We start from the raw sequence: 18,982 nt of genomic DNA, 5'->3' as shown, positions 1-18,982 counted from the left end.
ATATTTCAGGAAGTGCCATAGAATCAAGCTAATGGTAATGAAGGAAGACGTTCAAGCTTACAGGAGGTGTTGGCAAAAAATAAGGCCCCAGGAATTGATAGACTACCAACTGAAATGTTTCAACTGACCGATGTAGCCCTGGAATTGTTTATAAGACTATGCCAGGAAATTTGGAGGACAGCTGCCTAGTCAACTGCCTGGAAGAGATCCGTTATCTGTTCTCATTCCCAAGAAAGGTGATCCAGCAGAACGTGAACATTACCTAACAACATAGTTAATATCCCATGCAAGTAAAATACTGCTGAAGATCATTCCAAAAGGGCTAGAGCAGTGCGTAGATAAGAGAACTGCCAGAAGTTCAAGCTGGCTTTAGAGAAAAGGCTGTGCCACCCGGGCTATCATTGCTGATGTAAGATGGATCCTGGTGAAAGCAAAGAACATCAGAAGAATATCTATTTATGCTTTGGTAACTATGCAAAGGAATTTGACTGTGTAGATTATAGCAAATTATGACTAACATTGAGAAGACAGGGAGTCCCAGAACACTTGATTTTGCTCACTATATCTAGACCAAGAGGCTGTTGTTTGAACAGAGAAAGGTAACACTACATTATTTAAAATTAAGAAAGTTGTGTGTCAGGGTTGTATTCTTTCCCTACTTATTCAGTTTGTATGCTGAGCAAGTTATTCTAGAAGTTGGACTCTATAAAAAAAGAATGTAGTATCAGAATCAGAGCAAGTCTCTACATAACTTACGTATTGCAGATGACACAACTTTGCTTGCTGAAAGTGAGAGGGACTTGAGGCACTTGCTGATTATAGAATACAGCCTTCAATATGGATTGAATTTGAATGTCAAGAAAACCAAAATCTTCACCACTGACTAGATAGGCAACATCATGACAAAAGATTGAAACTGTCAAAAACTTCATCTTAATTGGATCCACTATCAGCACCCTTGATAACAACAGTCAGGAGAAGAGGGGAAGTATTACACTGGAAAATCTGTAGTCAGGGACATCTCCAAATTATTGAAGAGCAATGATATCAGTTTGAAGACTAAGGTGTGCCTGATTCAGGCCATGGTCTTTTTAATCAATTACTATGTATCTGAGACCTGGATCATGAGAATGACAGAAGAATTGCTGCCTTTATATTGTAGTATTGGAGAAGATCACTGACTATCCCATGGACTGTCAAAAGAATAACCAGATATATTTTGGAGAAGGAGCAACCAGAGTGCTCCTTGGAGGCAAAGGTAATAAAGCTTTGTCTCATATACCTTGGGCATATTGCTAGGAGAGGCTGTGCCTTGGAGAAGGACATCATACTTTGAAAAGTAGAGGGAAGGTGAAAGAAAGGAAGATCTTCAACCACATGGACTGTTACAGTGACTGGGCTCAAGAGTGTCAGAGATTTTGAGGATGGCACAAGATAGGGTGGGATTCAGATCTGTTGGTCATAGGGTTACTAAGAGTCAAAAGCAATTTGATGGCACCTAGTAACAACAACAACAACAACAACAACATTTATTTATACTATCATTCACTTTTAGACAATTTTTCATATGTTATTATTATGTGCCGTTGAGTTGCCTACAATGCCTAGTGACCCCATTATGTGCAGCAGCTCTGAACCCTGCCCTGTCCTGAGCCAGTCTCACTAATTCTGACACACCAACCCCCATGGTCCCAGTTACTGTATTAATCCATCTCATCCGGGTCTTCCTCTCCTGTGCTGTCTGTCCACCCTTCCAAGAATGATGTCCTTCTCCAAGGACCAATCTCTTCTGGCCCCGTGCCCAAAGTATGTGAGACAGAGTTTCCAAATCCTAGTCTCCAAGGAGAAACGGCCTTCTCACTCTCTTTCCTCCCTCCATTTCCTTGTCTTCCTTCTCTCTCCCTCCTTCCCCCGCCCCTTCCCCCATTTTCCTCTTTTTTGCCTTTCTTTTCTGGTTCCCTTCACTCAGGCTAACTATGTAACTTTTGTTCCCTCTCTCTCCTGACAATAAAAAAACACACATATTCTTCTGGCAGCTTTATTCATTCAGCAAGACTGAAAATTGCCCCATCTTATCTGGCCCAGTCTGTCCTCAATTGCTCTGTACAAATTGTGAACAGGAAACTCTGCCATTGTCTATACAGAAGACAGAACGTAGGTTCACATGACTCAGATGTAACATGACAGAATAATATAAAAACATCACCACCACAATGTTTTGGAGGCAAAAGATAACTTTAAATTAGTCAAAACAAACAAACAAACAAGCTAAACAAAATGCAGGATTAAATGGAATAAAATGTGAACAAAACAAAACAACCAGAACAGTCTTTCAGAGAGAAAACAAATGCTATTGGAACTTCCTGAAAAGGAATGAAAGTTAAGTGTCTTCATTGGCTTGAGAAAGCCTTCTAGGAAACTAGCCAAGATGCAGGAAAACATAGATAAAGTTCTAGAAGAATGGAAAAAGAAACCAACCCCCAAACCAAAACAACCATATGAGACCAAGCAGATAAGATAAATAGAAAATTAAAAGATCAAGTCAATAAAATAAATGGAGTACAAAACCCAGAAAATTTGAAATTCAGAATATATAAAAATATATATATTGTTTGAGTGAAAGTTTATGAGTAATAATGGTTATTCATTCAATAACTGATAAACATTTTGTTTGTAATATTAGATATAATTAACTGCTTCTGAAAACCTGAGTTATGAGTTGATTCTGACTTGATAGTACACAATAAACAACAATTACACTACATAGTCAAGCCCTTACTTAACTATGTCAGTTTTGTTCTCTTTTCATCTGTTAACCTCCAAGATTGAGTCTATGCATAAACCTTTCCTTAGCTTTTTATATTAGTGGTATTGTGTTATACAATTGTCATTTTGTGACTGACTTATGTCACTCAGCATAATTTTCTCTAAATTTATCCATGTCATGCAGTATTTAATAAATTCTTGGTAGTTTTAAAATGATACTTCATAGTCCATTGTGTGTATGTACCATTGTCTATTCAGACATCCATTCATTTGATGATGGATGGGTGAGTTGTTTCCAACTCTTTGCTATTGTGAATAATGTTGCAATAAACATGAGTGTGAGTCTATCAGTTTGTGTTGGAGTTCTTGTTTCTGACAAGAGTTTCATCTCCAAAATTTGTAGAAAACTCCAACAATGCAACAAGAACAAAAATTCCAATCAACTAATTTACAAAATGGGCAGAGAACATGACAAGATACTCATCAAAGACATTCAGATGGCCAACAAACACTTGAAGAAAAGCTCAATATCTTTACTAAATTACAGTTGGTTTTAGGTGCTGTAGAGTTGGAAGTGACTCATACTTGACCTTCCAGCAGGTTTTTAGAGGCTTTAAATAACTCGGGAAGAGATTGGTCTTCTTCTGTGGAGTCAATGGTGTACTTGAACCACCTACCTTTGGGTTGGCAGTGCCATGACTTACCAGTAGGCTACAAGGTCCATAAATGAGCTATCAGAGAGATGAAAATAATTTTTTTAAAAAAAGATATAATCTCATCCCAATAACATCACCAAAATTCGGCAAAACAAATGCAAACAACAAAGGCTGAGGTGTGGCTATACTAGCAGTCTTATACAGTGCTAGTAGGAATTACAAATTAGTGCAACCACTAGGTCAAGCAATTTGGTGCTTCCTTAGAAAGTTGGAACTAGAAACTCTATTTGATTGAGTAATTCTACTGTTGTTGTTGCTGTTATGTGCCATTGAGTCACCTGCGACTCATAGTGACCCTATATACAACAGCTCTAAACCCTGCTCTATCCTGTGCCAATCTCACTGTCTCTGACACACCTACCTCTCCAATTCCTCAGTCACTGAATCAATCCATCTCATAGAGGGTCTTCCCCTCCTGCACTGTCCCTCCACCCTCCCAAGCATGATGTCCCTCTTCAAGGACTGATCCCGCCTTGCAACGTGTCCAAAGTATGTCAGATGAAGATTCAGAATTGTTGCCTCCAAGGAGCAGCCTGGTTTCACCCTCTCCAGGTCAAAGCTGTTCATTTTCTTAGCAGTTCCTGATATATCAACACTCTATTCCAACACCACAGCTCAAAGGCATCAATTCTCCTTCTATCCTCCTTGGTCATTGTCCAGCCCTCTGACACATAGCAAGTGATTGCGAAGACCATGGCCTGTATCAGGCACATCTTAGTCTCCAGACTGACATCGTTGCTCTTCAGTACTTTGGAGAGGTCTCTGACAGCAGATTTTCCCATTGCAAAACATCTTTTAATTTTCTGGCTACTGGTGCCAAGAGTGCTGACTGTGGAGCCAAGCAAACTAAAGCTGTGAACAATCTCAATCTCTTCAGCATCTATTGTGATGCCGCTAGCTTTATATTCCAAAGAAACAAGAGCTTTCACCCAAATATACACATTCATTATCATTGCTGCATTATTTAAGATAGCAAGGCGATGAAAACAACCAGATTGTCCATCTACAGATAAAGAAATGAGTTATGAAACTTTGGTATTTTCACACAATGAAGTTCTGTGAAACACTAAAAAACAGTAAAGAATCTACAAAACATTGCATAACATGGATGCGCCTACACAGCATTGTCTTAAGGGTAATAAGTCAGCTACAAAAGGACAATTATGGTACAAGACCACTGAAATAAAAAGTTAAGGAAAGGTTTGCACTTGGGTAGAATTAGTCTTGGTTGGCTATCAGGGATAAGAAAAGGGAGGAGATGGTAAAAACGAATAAATTCATAAGTTAGGAGAAAGAAAAGGCAGCACACAGTACGTTTGATCAGATATGCTAATTAACTATGTTGAACAATTGCAATTAGTATTGTAGAACAAAATGTGTTTGAATAATTGAATGAAAAGCCAATATGAGTGTATACTTTCATTAAAAAATAAAAATCAAGAAATAAAATAAATTTCTTCCATTTTTATTTTTAGAAATATGGCTATTTGAATAATTTAAATGATAATAACAAATAAAAAAACTTAATAAGTAATAAAGTTTGTTAACTATTTTCAGTGAAATAAGTATACTCTGCTATTTAAATTTATCTGTAGATTTTAATTTCTGATCTTTGACAAACAGATCAACTAAGTATTTTTTTTAATTTTATTATTTTTGTGTGAGTGTACCATCAAATCAGATCTGGCTGGTACAGGAGGAGATAGATTGTTCCTCCTTCTCCGGCAGAGCATCTGGTGGATTCAAACCATGCACCTCTGGGGTTGTAGTTGTAGCTCCTTGCCACTAGGCCACGAGAGCTCCCCTAACTAAGTATTGTTTTAAGAGACACACCTCCAACAAATGGAAAACCTGACAAGTTATTCCTCACCTCTATTAGCGCAAAAAGTCTTAAGAGTGAGGAAATTGTGAATCAAATACACCTTATTTATGTGAAGTTAGCGAAATTTCTTTTTTTAAATGCAAAAGTCAGTCCTATGACAATGCTACTAGTATGTCAGGGCATTATAAAGGCAAACAACGGAAGAGTTTAGAATGAAATGAACATATCATTTTAATTACCATTATTGTCTAGAAAAGGTTGATTTTTTTTTCTTCTGTTCAGTTATCCTGTACATTTTTTTACCACCTCTATTCACTGATGAGAAGTCTTTAAGACATATTTAGGCAATGATCAAGTATCAACCTGGCTCTCTAATACACTTTGGGAAATACGTACTCTAACAATGAATACAAGCCTGGAATCTCATACTTATATTCTAGATGTCTTTGAAAATGTTGCTAAAGTCTAGGTACAATAAGAAGATCGAAAAGAAAAGTTTAACACACACACAAAAGCAAGCTCTTGAGTGTGTGTTTCTATTGGTTATGTGGAATAATATATCGCAGCATTTTCATCGGACATGTCAAGTTTTCCAAGATTTAGATGCAAATTTAAAGACTTGTGTCGATCTCCACCTGCTGTTAACAGAGTAGTTCTATAATCGAAAAGAAGATGGAAATAATTTTGAAAACATAAGAAATCAACTACTGCCAAATGCTGATTACCAAGCAGTTCACTACTGCAGAAGCGCTAGAAAGAAATAAGTAAATGACAAAAGTACTCCAGGAGTATTGAGCTCCAGAGATTGATTTTGCATAACCACATACTATATCACCATTTAGACACTTGAATCTTGCATGAAAAGATGATTCAAAGTGTATTAAAGTTATTTCAAACAGATTTTCTTTCTTAAGATCGTGTGAATGTAAGATATGAATGAAGAGAGTAGTGCAACTTTATCCTTTCTACTTAAAAACAAACTGTTTATGGAGAAGTGTAACAAATTCATTCTTATGTGAGAACTAAGTTAACAGATTTACACAAGACAAATTTTACTCATGTTGGCATCTATGATTCTGGCATAGAAGATTTAATACAAAGCATATTTCCCAATGACGAAATTGCTTTAGACATATTCTTGACTTTAATGATCATAAATTGCACAACAGAATGCTTATTTTCTTCCCTAAAGAGACTCAAAATCCCTCAGTGTGCAGTGATTTAAGATAAATTCTATTCATTATCCTTGTCATATACAGAAGTAGGTATTGTTCAGCAGCTTAAAGGTGCCGAAGTCCTTGAAGGATTTGTAAGAGCAATGAATTGAAAGAAATACTTTAAATCGTAACATGTTAGAGATGAAAAGTCTGTCTAAAATTGAAATAGAGTGATTGATCCTTTCGTTTGTATTCTGATCATTAAATTTTATTCTATGACAAACAACAAATACAACCATCCTAGGAGATTCTTAAAACAATTAGTCCCAAACATATAAGAAGACGTCATGCTGGGAAAGGCAAATACCGGAGAAAGAGAGGAAGACTCTCAACAAGATAGATTGTCACGAGGCTGGCCGCGGAGGGCGTCCCATCAGGGGCCGCTCGTCAAGGGGTCGCTGGTGCATCTGGCCGCTGTGTGGACGTCCGAAGTCCTCCCCGCGCCGGTGCCGCTCTGGTTGTTCTGCTGTGATCCATCACATTCTCCTAAGGAGGCATCCGGACTTGTCTCCACACTTGCACACTGAAGAATGTAACACCTTGATTAACTTGCTAAAGGAATGCCACCAAAATCGCAGCGTCCTGAAATTTTTTGGTCACTGCAATGATCTTGATCGGTAGATAAGGAAATGTCTAAAGAATGAGTATGCGGAAAAGAGGACCAAGAGCAGGGAGTATGGCAATGCGTTGAGAAGGAGATGCTTGAGTCGTCCAGATGAGTCGGGAAGATGAATTCTGTTTCCATTGGATGGCCCTGGCTGAGAGAAGGCCCAAGACTCTTGATGGATGGTTGAGAGAATCTGTCTTCCTTGGTCTTCATGATCCTCTGACAGCCCAAGTCTCATCCACTTCTGTCTAGAAGAAATGGGGGACTTCAGAATTCTGAGCATTTGTTAGTGGGGCCTTTAGCAGTAGTTGTCTCTCCTGCCAGGACACCTGACCAAGATATGCTCTCTTCCCTTTGTCTAGAACGAACTGGCATCAAATAACTTGCTGCCCTCAATAAAATAACTTATGTAAAAAAAAAAAAGATAGATTGTCACAGGGACTATAGCATTTCTTGTTATGTTCTGTCGAGTCCACTAAGACACATAGCAACCCTATGGACAATAGCTGTGAACCTTGCCCTATCCTGAGCCCACCTGTCTCTGACACACCTGACACCATTGCCACAGTCACTGAATCCACCCATCTCATCCAGAACCTTCCTTTCTTGCACCCCTCTTGGCATGGTGTCCATCAAGTTTGGACCTTTCCAAACATGATATCCTTCTCCAAGGACTCTCCTGACAACACACCCAAAGTATGTGGGACTGAATTTCAAAATCCTTGCCTCCAAGGAGCAACCTGGTTTCATCCTCTTCAATGCATATAGGAGATCCTGAGGATGGTGCCAATAGGGTATATTTCCAATCTGTAGTTCACCAAGTTGCTAGGAGTTGTATCGACTCAATGATACATAGCTATAGAAACAATATATAAGAAGAGCCAATTAGTTTACCAAGGAATTTACACAAGATTGAGAAAGAGTTCCTCAATTGGACAACTAGCAAGCTACTTCCTCAAATTCTGTTTCTGCTCATCTTCATGGTGGCAGGTTTTTAAGTGAGCAAAGAAGAAGACATTTACTACATTGTCAAAATTACCCTCTGTGATGGTTAATATTGTGTGTAAACTTGGCCATGATTCCCTAATTTGACTTTTATGTAATAATATAACTCTGGTAGTTATATGATGACCTACCTTGTAGTCCAATGGGATCAGTCCTAATCTAAGAGGATACAGGATGCAGCCCATATCTGATGTCGGAGGAGCCTCCGCTGGGATCTGTTCTACACTGAATGCATGTTGTTGTTGTTGTTGTTGTTGAGTGCCATTGACTTGAAACCAACCCATAGCTGACCCTCTGGCAGCTTTGCAAAGCAATTAGTCTTTTAATGTCCTGGCTGCTGGTACCAGGAGTGTTGATTGTGGAGTCAAGCAAATGGAAGCTGTTAACAGTCTCATATCGTGATCCTAAAAGAGGAGTTTCTTTGGGAAAGTCTGCTGTCAGAGACCTCTCCAGAGTGCTAAGGAGTAACAATGTCAGTTACGAGACTAAGGTGTTCCTGATCTAAGCCATGATCTTTGCAATTACTTGCTATGCATCAGAAAGCTGGGTATTGACAGGATGACAGAAGAAGAATCCATGAGTTTGAGCTGTGGTCCTGGATAAGAGTATTGAGTATACGATAGAGCGCCAAGAAAACAAACAGGTCTGTGCTGGAGAGGGTGAAAACGGGTTGCTACTTGGAGGCAAGAATTTTGAAGCTCCACCTCACATACTTTGGGTATGTTGCTAGGAAGGACCAGTCCTTAGAGAAGGACATGATGCTTGGAAGAGAGAACAGTCAACATAGGAGAGGAAGGTCCTGAATGAGATGAATTGACACAGTGCAGTGGCAATGGGGGCAAGTGTGTAAGAGACAGTGAGATTGGCTCAAGATACACCAGGGCTCAGAACTATTGTTCATAAGGCCACTGCTGTGAGTCGTAATTGACTCTACAGCATCTAAAAACAGTAACAATAAAAACAACAATTGTATACAAAGGCAATTAGACAACATTCAGACCTGCTCCAGGCCTTTGATTAAGTGGGCAGTACACTTATTTTATTGCTCCCAAATAATACAGTAGTGAAAGCCCAGACAAATGAAACACCCAAGAGGGTCTGAGTGTCCATATTTCCAATTACACTGAACATGCATTCTCCACCCACATAAGTGCCAATTTGTATTATTGAGTTCCACTGAAATTGGCCCAAACCCCTAGGGTACTTCTTGCCTAGTTTCACTTGTTACCTTGGGATAATTGGTTTAAAACTGATTACTGGGTCACTAATTATGGAGCCTATTGACAGTACATTTCAGCTTAGGGAAGCAATTAAAAAGTTCACCCTAATTAATCAAGAGTAATTAACAAGTCTTAAATTTTGTCAAGAGATTAATTATCATGAAATCCAGAACAAATCAACGTGCATTCCAGGAGATTGGGCAAGGCCTCAGATGCTGGAGCTGGAGGTGATTTGAAACATCCCTGCATTCATTCATCAAATGTTCACTGAGCACCTACATGGTGCCAGGCGCCACACCTGGGCACTCCAGTTGCCTGGGCTTTGTAGCTTATTGTTAGCCAGGGAGCCTGGGGCATATGACCAGACACATTTTCCAATGGTTGTAGAGATAATTTCTTCAGGCATAACAATAACACTAGACAACTATCTTCAAGAACTAGGTATGGCACTATGACCTTACATGCACCACTTTATTAAGTCCTTAAATGAACCTATTTGATAGATGCTATTGGTTATTATGGGGCATCCAGGATGACACTCAAGCCACCACCTGGTGTCAGGGAATCCTCAGGCTTCCCTTAGACCTCTTGTCAAGCACCAACATCAAAGATCCAACTGAGCCACTGTCTGGGTGAAAGGATCCATCCTTTGCATACCACCATTAACTTCAGCTGGGGTCAGCAAAGGGTATCATTTGCCGTAATATTTATATGCCTGATTGTTTTTATGATTTGCTGTTAGAGACACAACAATCTCTCAGTTCATTATACTGGGGAATGATTTACTTGTTGCTGATTCCTTTATCTATCTTAGGTGTGAATATGCTGGTGAGTTTATTATTTGCTCCATCAGTATAGCATTTGTCTGTCAGCCTGCTGTAATAGTGTCACTTTTGAGATGCTGTAATGCTGGAAGCTGTGCCCACAGTATCTCAAGTACCAGAAGGGTCACCCATGGTGGACAAGTTTCAACGGAGCTCCTAGATTAAGACAGTCCATGTAGCAGGTCTTTGGGACCTGCCAGCTGTGGCAGTCTCCCTACCTAATTATGAAAGAGTATGTTCTTGTTAATTGGCAAAGCTATCACCATTTAATCAGTATCAGATTCTGACTTGCACAAATAACAGTTTTACCTGTTAAAAACACAAAAAACGTGGACAGACTTTTCTAAACTATTAAAGTCTTTATAAGGGGAAAAAAGACAGATAAGGAAGAAAGATTGCCATCCACTTCTGAAACAATGAATGTTCAAAAACCTTGATGAACATATCAGAGGTAGAGCTCAGATGAGTAGTCATCAAGAAACGAGGAGAAACACTGGTAAACGATCATTAATAATTGGAACTTGGATGTATGAAGTATGAGTGTAGGAAAATTGGAACTCGACACAAATGAAATGTTACACATGAAGATTGCCAGTCTAGGCATCAGTGAACTGGCATGGGCCACTTTGAATCAGACAATCATATAATCTACCACGGAAGGAATGAAAAACTGAAGAAAAATGGTATATCATTCGTAGGGTTTTTTTTTTAAAAAAAAGGTAAGAAATATCCTAAAGTACAGTGTTGTGTGTGATAGGGTACTGTCCATATAGATACAAGAAAGAACTGTTAATATGACAATTATTCAAATACATGCACCAAAAATTAAAGTCAAAGAGGAGAGTGAGGATTTCTATCAACTTCTGCAGTGAGAAATTGACCAAACACGTAATCAAGATGCATTAATAATTATCGTTGACTGGAACACAAAAGTTGGAAACAATGAGGAAGGAATGGTGCTTGAAAAGTTATGAATTTGGTGACAGAAATGAGTCTGGGGATAGAATGATTGAATTTTGTGCACTCAATGATTTATTCACAGCAAGTAACCTTTTAAAAAATACACAAGACAAGTTTACACATGGGCCTTACCTGATGGATTACACAGGAATCAGATTGACTGTATCTGCAGAAAGAACGGTTGAAGAAATTTAATATCAGCAGTCAAAACCAGAGCAGATTGTGGAACATATCATCAATGACTCATGTGCAAATTCAAATTGAAGCTGATGAGAATGAAAACTAGTTCACGAAACTAGTTAATTTCATTAAAACTAGACTTTTAAGTCTATCCCAGGTGAATTTAAAAATCATCTTAAGAACAGGTTTGAGGCATTGAGCATCAACAATTGAAGACCAGGGGAGCTGTCGAAGATATCATCCCTGAGGAGAGGCAAAGGTCATTACAAAACCACAGGAGAGAGAAAAAAGCCAAAATGGATGTTGGAAGAGACTATTAAAATTGCATTAGATCATCAAGAAGCTAAAACAAAAGGAAGAGATGCTGAAGTAAAAGATCTGAGCAGAAGATTTCAAAAGGCAGCTGAAGAAGACAAAGAAAAATGTTATACTGAAATGTTTAAAGAACTAATGTCAAGTAATAAAAAGGGAAGAACTTGCTTGGCATTTCTCAAGCTGAAAGAAGTGAAAAATAAATTCGAGCCTCAAGTTGGAACAGTGAGAGATACTGTGGGTAGTCTTGAATGATTCAGGAAGCATCAAGAAAAGATGGAAGGAATATACAGAGTTATTGTACCAAAAAGAATTAGCTGACACTGGAAAATGCCAGGAAATACCATATATATGAGCAGGGAGCTCTAGTGGCCTAGTGGTAAGAAGCTGTGCTGCCATCTTGAAGCCGAGTAGTTCAAATCCACCAGCTGCTCCACAGGAGAAAGAAATACATTCTCCTCTTGTGCAATTTCCTGTCTCTGAAAACCCACTAGAAGATTAGCTATGATACATAACAACAACACCATCACCATGTGAACAAAAGCCAACGATAATTAAGGAAGTAGTTGAAGTTGCACTGAAGACACTGGCAAAAAATAAGACCCCAGAATTGCTGGGATACCAAGTGACATGTTTCAATTAGCAGAAGCAGCCCTGGATGTGCTCACAAGTCTATGTCAGAAAATTAAGAAGACAGTTGCCTTGGCCAACTGGCTGAAAGATATTACCAAGAAAGATGACCCAACAGAAAGTGGAAATGATAAAACAATATCATTAATGTCACATACAAACAAAATAATGCTGAAGATGACAAAAAAATGGCTAGAACAGTACATCAATGGGAAGTGCCAGAAGTTTAACTGGCTTAGAAGAGGCCCTGGCACCAAATATATTGTGGATGTCAGGAGGATCCTGGCTGAAAGCAGATACTATCAGGAGAATGTCTATTTGTGTTTTATTCACCATACAAAGGGTTCTGACAATGGCTAACATTGAGAAGAATGAGAATCCCAGAACAATTATTTGTGCTCATGGGAAATCTATAGCTAGATAAGAAACTGTTGTCCAAATGAAGCAATAGAATACTATATGGTTTAAAATCAGAAAGGATGTGTATCAGGGATGTAGCCTTTCTCCATATTTATTCAATTTGTATGCTATGCAAATAATTCATGAAGCTGGACTCTATGAAGAGGAATGTGGCATCAGGATCAGAGGAAGATTCATCCTCAACTTGCATTATACAGATGCTACTTGAGAGAAATGAGGAAGACTTGATATGCTTGTTGCAGAAGATCAAGAACTACAGCTTTAGATATGGATTATATCTCAACATCAGAAAATAAAGGTCCTCACCACAAAGTTAATAGTCAACATCATGATAGGTGGAGAAGGGATTGAAATTGTCAATGATTTAATCTTGCTTGGACCAATAATCAACATCTTTGGTTCCAGGAGTCAGGAAATCAGAAGATGTATTGCATTGAGGTAGTCTGCTATCAGGTATCACTCCAAAATACTTAAGAGCAATGATGTCAGTCCAAAGACTAAGATGCACCTGATTCAGGGCATGGTCTTCTCAGTCACGTGCTATGAATCAGAGAGTTGGACAATGAATAAGGATGACTGAAGAAGAATGAATGCCTTTGAGTATGGTACTGGAGAAAAGTACTGAATATCCTATGGACTGCAAAAAGAAGAAAGATGTCTTAGAGAAAGTGCATCCAGAGTGCTCCTTGGAGGCAAAGATGATGAAGCTCTGTCTCTCATACTCTGGGCATGTTGCTAAGAGAGGCTATCCTTTGGAAAAGGACACCATGATTTGAAAGACGGAAGGTCAGCAAAAGAGAGGAAGATCTCCCAATGACATGGATTGACACAGAGACTGAAGCAATGGGCTCAGGTGTGTCAGAGATGATAATGATGATGGCACAGGATAGGGCAGGGTCCAGGTCTGTTTTTCACAGGGTTGTTATGAGTTATACTCAGCATCACCTAACAACAACACTGCTTACTTCTATTTAACAGGTGAGGAAGCCAAAGTCCAGTGCATTTAAGAAAATTTCCTAATACTCAAGTAGCAAGTGGTGGGATAGCATTTTGAATCCAGGAGAAACATGGCTGCACCTGGCTGCATTTGCTGATGCATCGATGTTTGGAGAGAGAATCATGTCAATTGAAGTCTCTCCCCAAGGATAGTTATTAGAAGGCAGTTGTTATGTGCCATGAAGTCACCTACAACCCATAGGGACAGCATTTCTAAAACCTGCCCTGTCCTGAGCCAGTCTCACTAATTCTGACACACCAATGCCCATTGCCCTACTCACTCTATCAATACATTTCATCTGAGGTCTTCCTCTCCTGCGCTGTCCCTCCACCGTTCTGAGCATGGTGTCCTTCGCCAAGCACCAGTCTCTTCTGGCCACGTGCCCAAAGTATGTGAGACAGAGCTTCAAAATCCTAGCCTCCAACAAGAAACTTAGCTTCAACCTCTACAATGTAGGGAAGTGTCAGGGCCATGGAGTTTGACTAAATGGGTTGAACATCAGTGCCACTGGCTCACTCTGTGAGCTTTGTCAGGGTTACCTCCATCTTCTGCAAGCCTCCTTTTGAGAGTAGAGCAGTACCAACTTGCCTATATACTATCGAATGGATTACATAAAGTGATTTAAGTAAAACAATTCAATTTTTTTTTCAGCACTAGACAGATGCTCTGCCCCAGAAGAACTGTTGCTTTTGAACTGTGGTGTTGATGAAGAGAATTAAATATCTCATGAACTGCCACAGAACAAACAAATTTGTCTTGAAAGGCGTGCAACCAGAATGCTCATTCGAGGCAATGATGGTGAAACTTAGTCTCACTTACTTTGGATATATGTTCAGGAGGAACTAATGCTTGGAGAGAGATATCACGCTGGGAAAGAAGGGGCAGTGACAGAGAGGAAGATCTTCAATAAGCTGGATTGGCACAATGACTACCACAATGATTTCAAGCAGCACAGAGCTCAGGAGTTTGGCATAGGAGAGGGAGGGCAAGATTCAGATTTGTAGTTACAGGATCTCTATCAGTTGTCAATTTGATGGCACCTAACAATTGTGTTAGCTGCTGATACCATTGTTAGTGACTTCTTACTGAGTCAGGAAATTACTGCCTTCGCACTTCTACCCACTTTATTCTGCTGTTTCAGAATCTTTTAAACTTACCTGGAGCTGAGGTGTAGTGAGTGTTAGTACCATCTCTTTGCTACAAACCAAAAAAGAGTGGCTTTGAAAAGCCAGAGATCATGAACTCAGAGACTGTGAGTTTGGCCCAACACAATGACTGCTTTGGCGCTTATCCAAGGATCAGCAAAGGTGGGGAACACTGGTGCCAGGACAGTATTGGTGTTAAGATGTAAACTATGAAAAGAACCCAGATGTCACCCCTTCATGCACTCTAGCCATCAGTCTAAGACTTCAAGGAAAGGAATGCATTTCTCTTGACTCCTGGCCAATAACCACAGAAAGTATACGATGGCTTGGTGGTTAAAAATTATGGAAGTCTGACTCAGACAAACTGAGTTCAAATCCTTTCCCTGACACTTACTAGCTGCTGGCTTGGGGAAGTTGACTCAACTTCCATGATGTGATATCCTCATCTGTTAACCACAAATATGAAAAAGTGTCATGAGAATCCAATGGCACTGAGTAGTTCAATAGCTGGCATACAGTGAGCTGAGAGCCCCAAATGATCTCTATTGTTATATAACTGCTCCCAATATCGACTTGCTAAGATGATGAGAAGGTCAAGTTTGTTTCTGGAGTTTATTTCCCCAGGTATTCCCAGTGGCCCTCGAGGTCCCATCTCTGCTGTTCTCTGCCCATATCAGGGAATGGTCACACATTTGAACAGAGACAGATAAAGGTTGAGTTCTGATGATAGCATTGCTTTCTGAATCTAGCTGAGCCTGACCCAGCTTCTCCTACATTACCAGATTTGTGGACTAGAGTACTGAAGAACAACAATGTCAGTCTAGAGACTAAGGTGCTCCTGATCTTGGCCATGGTCTTCACAATTACTTGCTATGCATCACAAAGCTGAACAATGACTAGGGATGATAGAAGGAAAATTGATGCCTTTTAAGTTGTGGTGCTGGAGAAGAGTATTGAATATATCATGGACTGCTAGAAGAACAAGCGGGTTCATCCTAGAGAGGGTGAAACCAGGCTGCTTCTTGGAGGCAAGGATTCTGAAGCTCTGTCTGACATACTTTGGGCATGTTGCAAGGAGGGACCATCATGCCTGGGAGAGTTGAGGGACAGCGCAAGAGAAGATGACCCTGGATGAGATGGACCGACTCAGTGAGTGGTCTAATGGAGGTAGGTGTGTCAGAGACAATCAAGTTGTCTCAGGATAGAGCAGGTTTAAAAGCTTTTGTACACAGAGCTGCTATGAGTCACAAGCGACTCAATGACACATAACAATAACAACGATTCTAATGAAAGAATTTTGTCTTTTACTTTTCGAAAAGAAAAGTGACTGGGTTGGACAGGGAGAAAAGTACAACAATGAATGAATGGAAATCCAAAGTCTCTGTAAACATTCATTAAAATAAAATTTAAATAAAAACTAAATCAGTTGGATGTAGGTTTCTATCACATACAACCCTGAAATCTTTGTTAACATGGTATTTGTCCACTACTCTTGAGTCAACTTCAACTCATAGATGCTCCATAGAGTTTCTGAAGCTTTAAATCTTATGGGAGGGGACTGTCTACCTTTCTCCCAGGGAGTGGATTCAAACCACTGACTCCTCCACTTCACAGAGTAACATGTAACACACTAACTACATCATCAGGGCTCTGGTTTGGTAGTACTTTGTGAGTAGTTACTAAATGGATGCAAACCTTATCGGGACTTTGCTGAAAGGTCTTAAATCTAAATCCTCCTCGTTCCTTCGTTTCTATTTTCACATTGAGAAGTTAGTTCGCTGTGACACCCAGTGTGACATCTGCTGACTCGTCACAATTACTCTGCAGCTTCAGAGAGGAATATTGTTTATTCAGAGTCACAAAGCATAGGTGATAAGACATGTCTTCAAGATTTGTTTACATATTGATGTTAGCCTGTTTCAAAAGTAATGCACATTCAGTATAGAAGAGGCAGAAACCCACAAAGAATAAAACTTTAAAAACCTGCACCTAACCACCTATTAACAAATAACTCGGCATTTATCTTGCTAGTTGTTACCACTAGGTAAAATTAGGACTATACCTAATATTTGTAATCTCTTGGATTCAAGTACAGTTAAATCTTTCAATTTAACTTTTTGTATAAACTTCAACTGTTTACCAGCCTATCATGATGTTGCTTATTGGTCCAGTTGTGAAGATTTAAAAATTTTCTGAATAGTACTGTGTAATCCATACTGAAGGCTGTACTATACGACCTTTATTAGCAAGTTCTTGAAGTCCTCTTTGCTTTAAGCAAATGATTATGGTAGTTTACACATCCCCACCACGTTTCCATTCTTTTCCTATTGCTGTGAGATATGGAGAAGAGACTATCTCTCAGAATGGATTGAGGAGACTTAAACAGAAGAAAAGACACTCTCCCCACTTGCTTGGCTTGGACTTGGATGGATCATCGTCCAACCCAACTCTTGTCTGCAATGAAGCCAGATGGCCTTTCTAAAATCATGTCACTGCCCTGGGTAAAATCCTTTAACAGCTCCCTGCAGCTCCAAGGATAAAATCCAAAATTCTTGTCCTGGTGTTGGAAGTTGGGTTTTTCTGGGAAGTAAATTCTAAGTTGGATTTTGACCCAAAGAATGTTTGTTTAGTAAGGGATCGGCCCTTGTGAAAGGGAGTGGAGAGAAGAATGATTGCAAAAGGAGTAGCTGGGCTGGGAGGTGACTCGGCACTGAAGTTAGAAAGGAATGTGGTTGGTCATGCTGTTCTGAGCTGAGCCAACATGACCAAGACAGAAGATTCCCACTGGATAAGTCTTCCCATGGATGTTGGATAAGGCATCTCTTCGCAGCTAAGGGAAATTACTGAAGGATCTGACAGTAGAAGGCTGGCCGTTGACCTCATGGCCTATATTTGAGAGAACAAGGCCTTTCTTAAATGGATCTGAGTGGTGCGGCAGTGTCCACCTTGTTCTTCACAGCCTGGCCATTGCCTTCTACTGAAGGTTCCATGCTTGCTAATTGCTGTGGTGTCTGTTTTCAGGCATGATGCGTTTTCTTTGACTCTCTCACATTCACCATGCTCCCTTCTGCCCCAGGGCCTTTGTCTGCATTTCCCTCTCAGCCAGAATGTTTATCCTTGTTCTTATTAACCTCTCTTTCCAGATTCAATTTATCATTCAAGCCTCTGCTCAAGAGTTTACCTTTCTGAGGAATTTTCCTGATACTCCCTACCACCCTTATGTTAGGGTCTCTGTATATACTTTCAACGTTTAAGCACCAACCAGCCTTGAAGCCAGGAAGTGAGAGGACTCTCTCTGTGCTAGGGGTTTCAAGTGGGAAGATGTGGGCCTGAAAGTCATGATGAACAGGCTGGATGAGGTAGAGTCAGAAGCTTTGAATGTTGTCTGTTATGTACTGATGTAATGATTCCCTCAACATTTATCCCAGACTTTTTTTTGGTAAGCACTTCCCTTTCCCGTATGCTACAAAGACTCTTTTGGCTGGAGTTTTGAAGGAGAAGCAACTAGAATCATTAATGCCCGCCCCTCCCCCACTCATCCTCAGCCCTCTGCTACACCTCCCGCCCTTGGGTCCTCACCCTCATTCTATAGTAGCGGTCTTATACGACATTTGTCCTTATGGGACTGAGTTAGTTCATTTAGCATAATGTTTTCTAGTTCCTCCCAAGTTAGGTAGTGATTTTCAAAATCATTGCTCCTGCGTTCTGTGTAGTAGTCCATCATGTGAATTTACCATAATTTCTCAATCCATTCCATCGTGGTTGTACATTTGGGCTTGTTTTCATGTTCTTGTGATGGCGAGTAATGCCGCTATGAACATTGGTGTACAAGTCACTGTTTGTGCCTCAGTTCTCATTCTTTTGGGGTATATCCCAAGTAGTGGAATAGCTGGGTCATAGGGAATTTCTATGTTCAGCTTTTTGAGAAAACATCAAACTGCCTTCCAGAGTGGTTGTAGCATTGGGTTGCAAAATTTTTGTTAGGCGGAGGGAGGGAGTGGTGAAGGAAAGGGAAAGATCGGACGTGCTCACCAAATTGTGCCAAGAAATATGGAGAACAGCCACTTGGCCAACTGACTGGAAGAGATCGATATTTGTTCCTATCCCAAAGAAAGGTGACCCAACAGAATGTGGAAACTACAGAACAATCTCACTGATTTC

The 18,982-nt window shown here is 39.9% G+C and overlaps 1 pseudogene; it reads left to right on the top strand.

The window, feature by feature from the left end:
* The window catches only part of LOC102854715, a 9,587-nt pseudogene extending 2,334 nt beyond the window's left edge, over positions 1-7,253 (top strand).
* Positions 7,254-18,982: the final 11,729 nt, after the last annotated feature.

This window comes from Elephantulus edwardii, unplaced genomic scaffold (genome assembly GCF_000299155.1).
Source record: "Elephantulus edwardii isolate Elephantulus edwardi_28Jun2011 unplaced genomic scaffold, EleEdw1.0 scaffold00117, whole genome shotgun sequence".
In the NCBI taxonomy this organism is placed as follows: domain Eukaryota; kingdom Metazoa; phylum Chordata; class Mammalia; order Macroscelidea; family Macroscelididae; genus Elephantulus; species Elephantulus edwardii.
The sequence above is the reverse complement of the archived record's forward strand: the minus strand, read 5'-3'. Positions and strand labels throughout refer to the sequence as shown.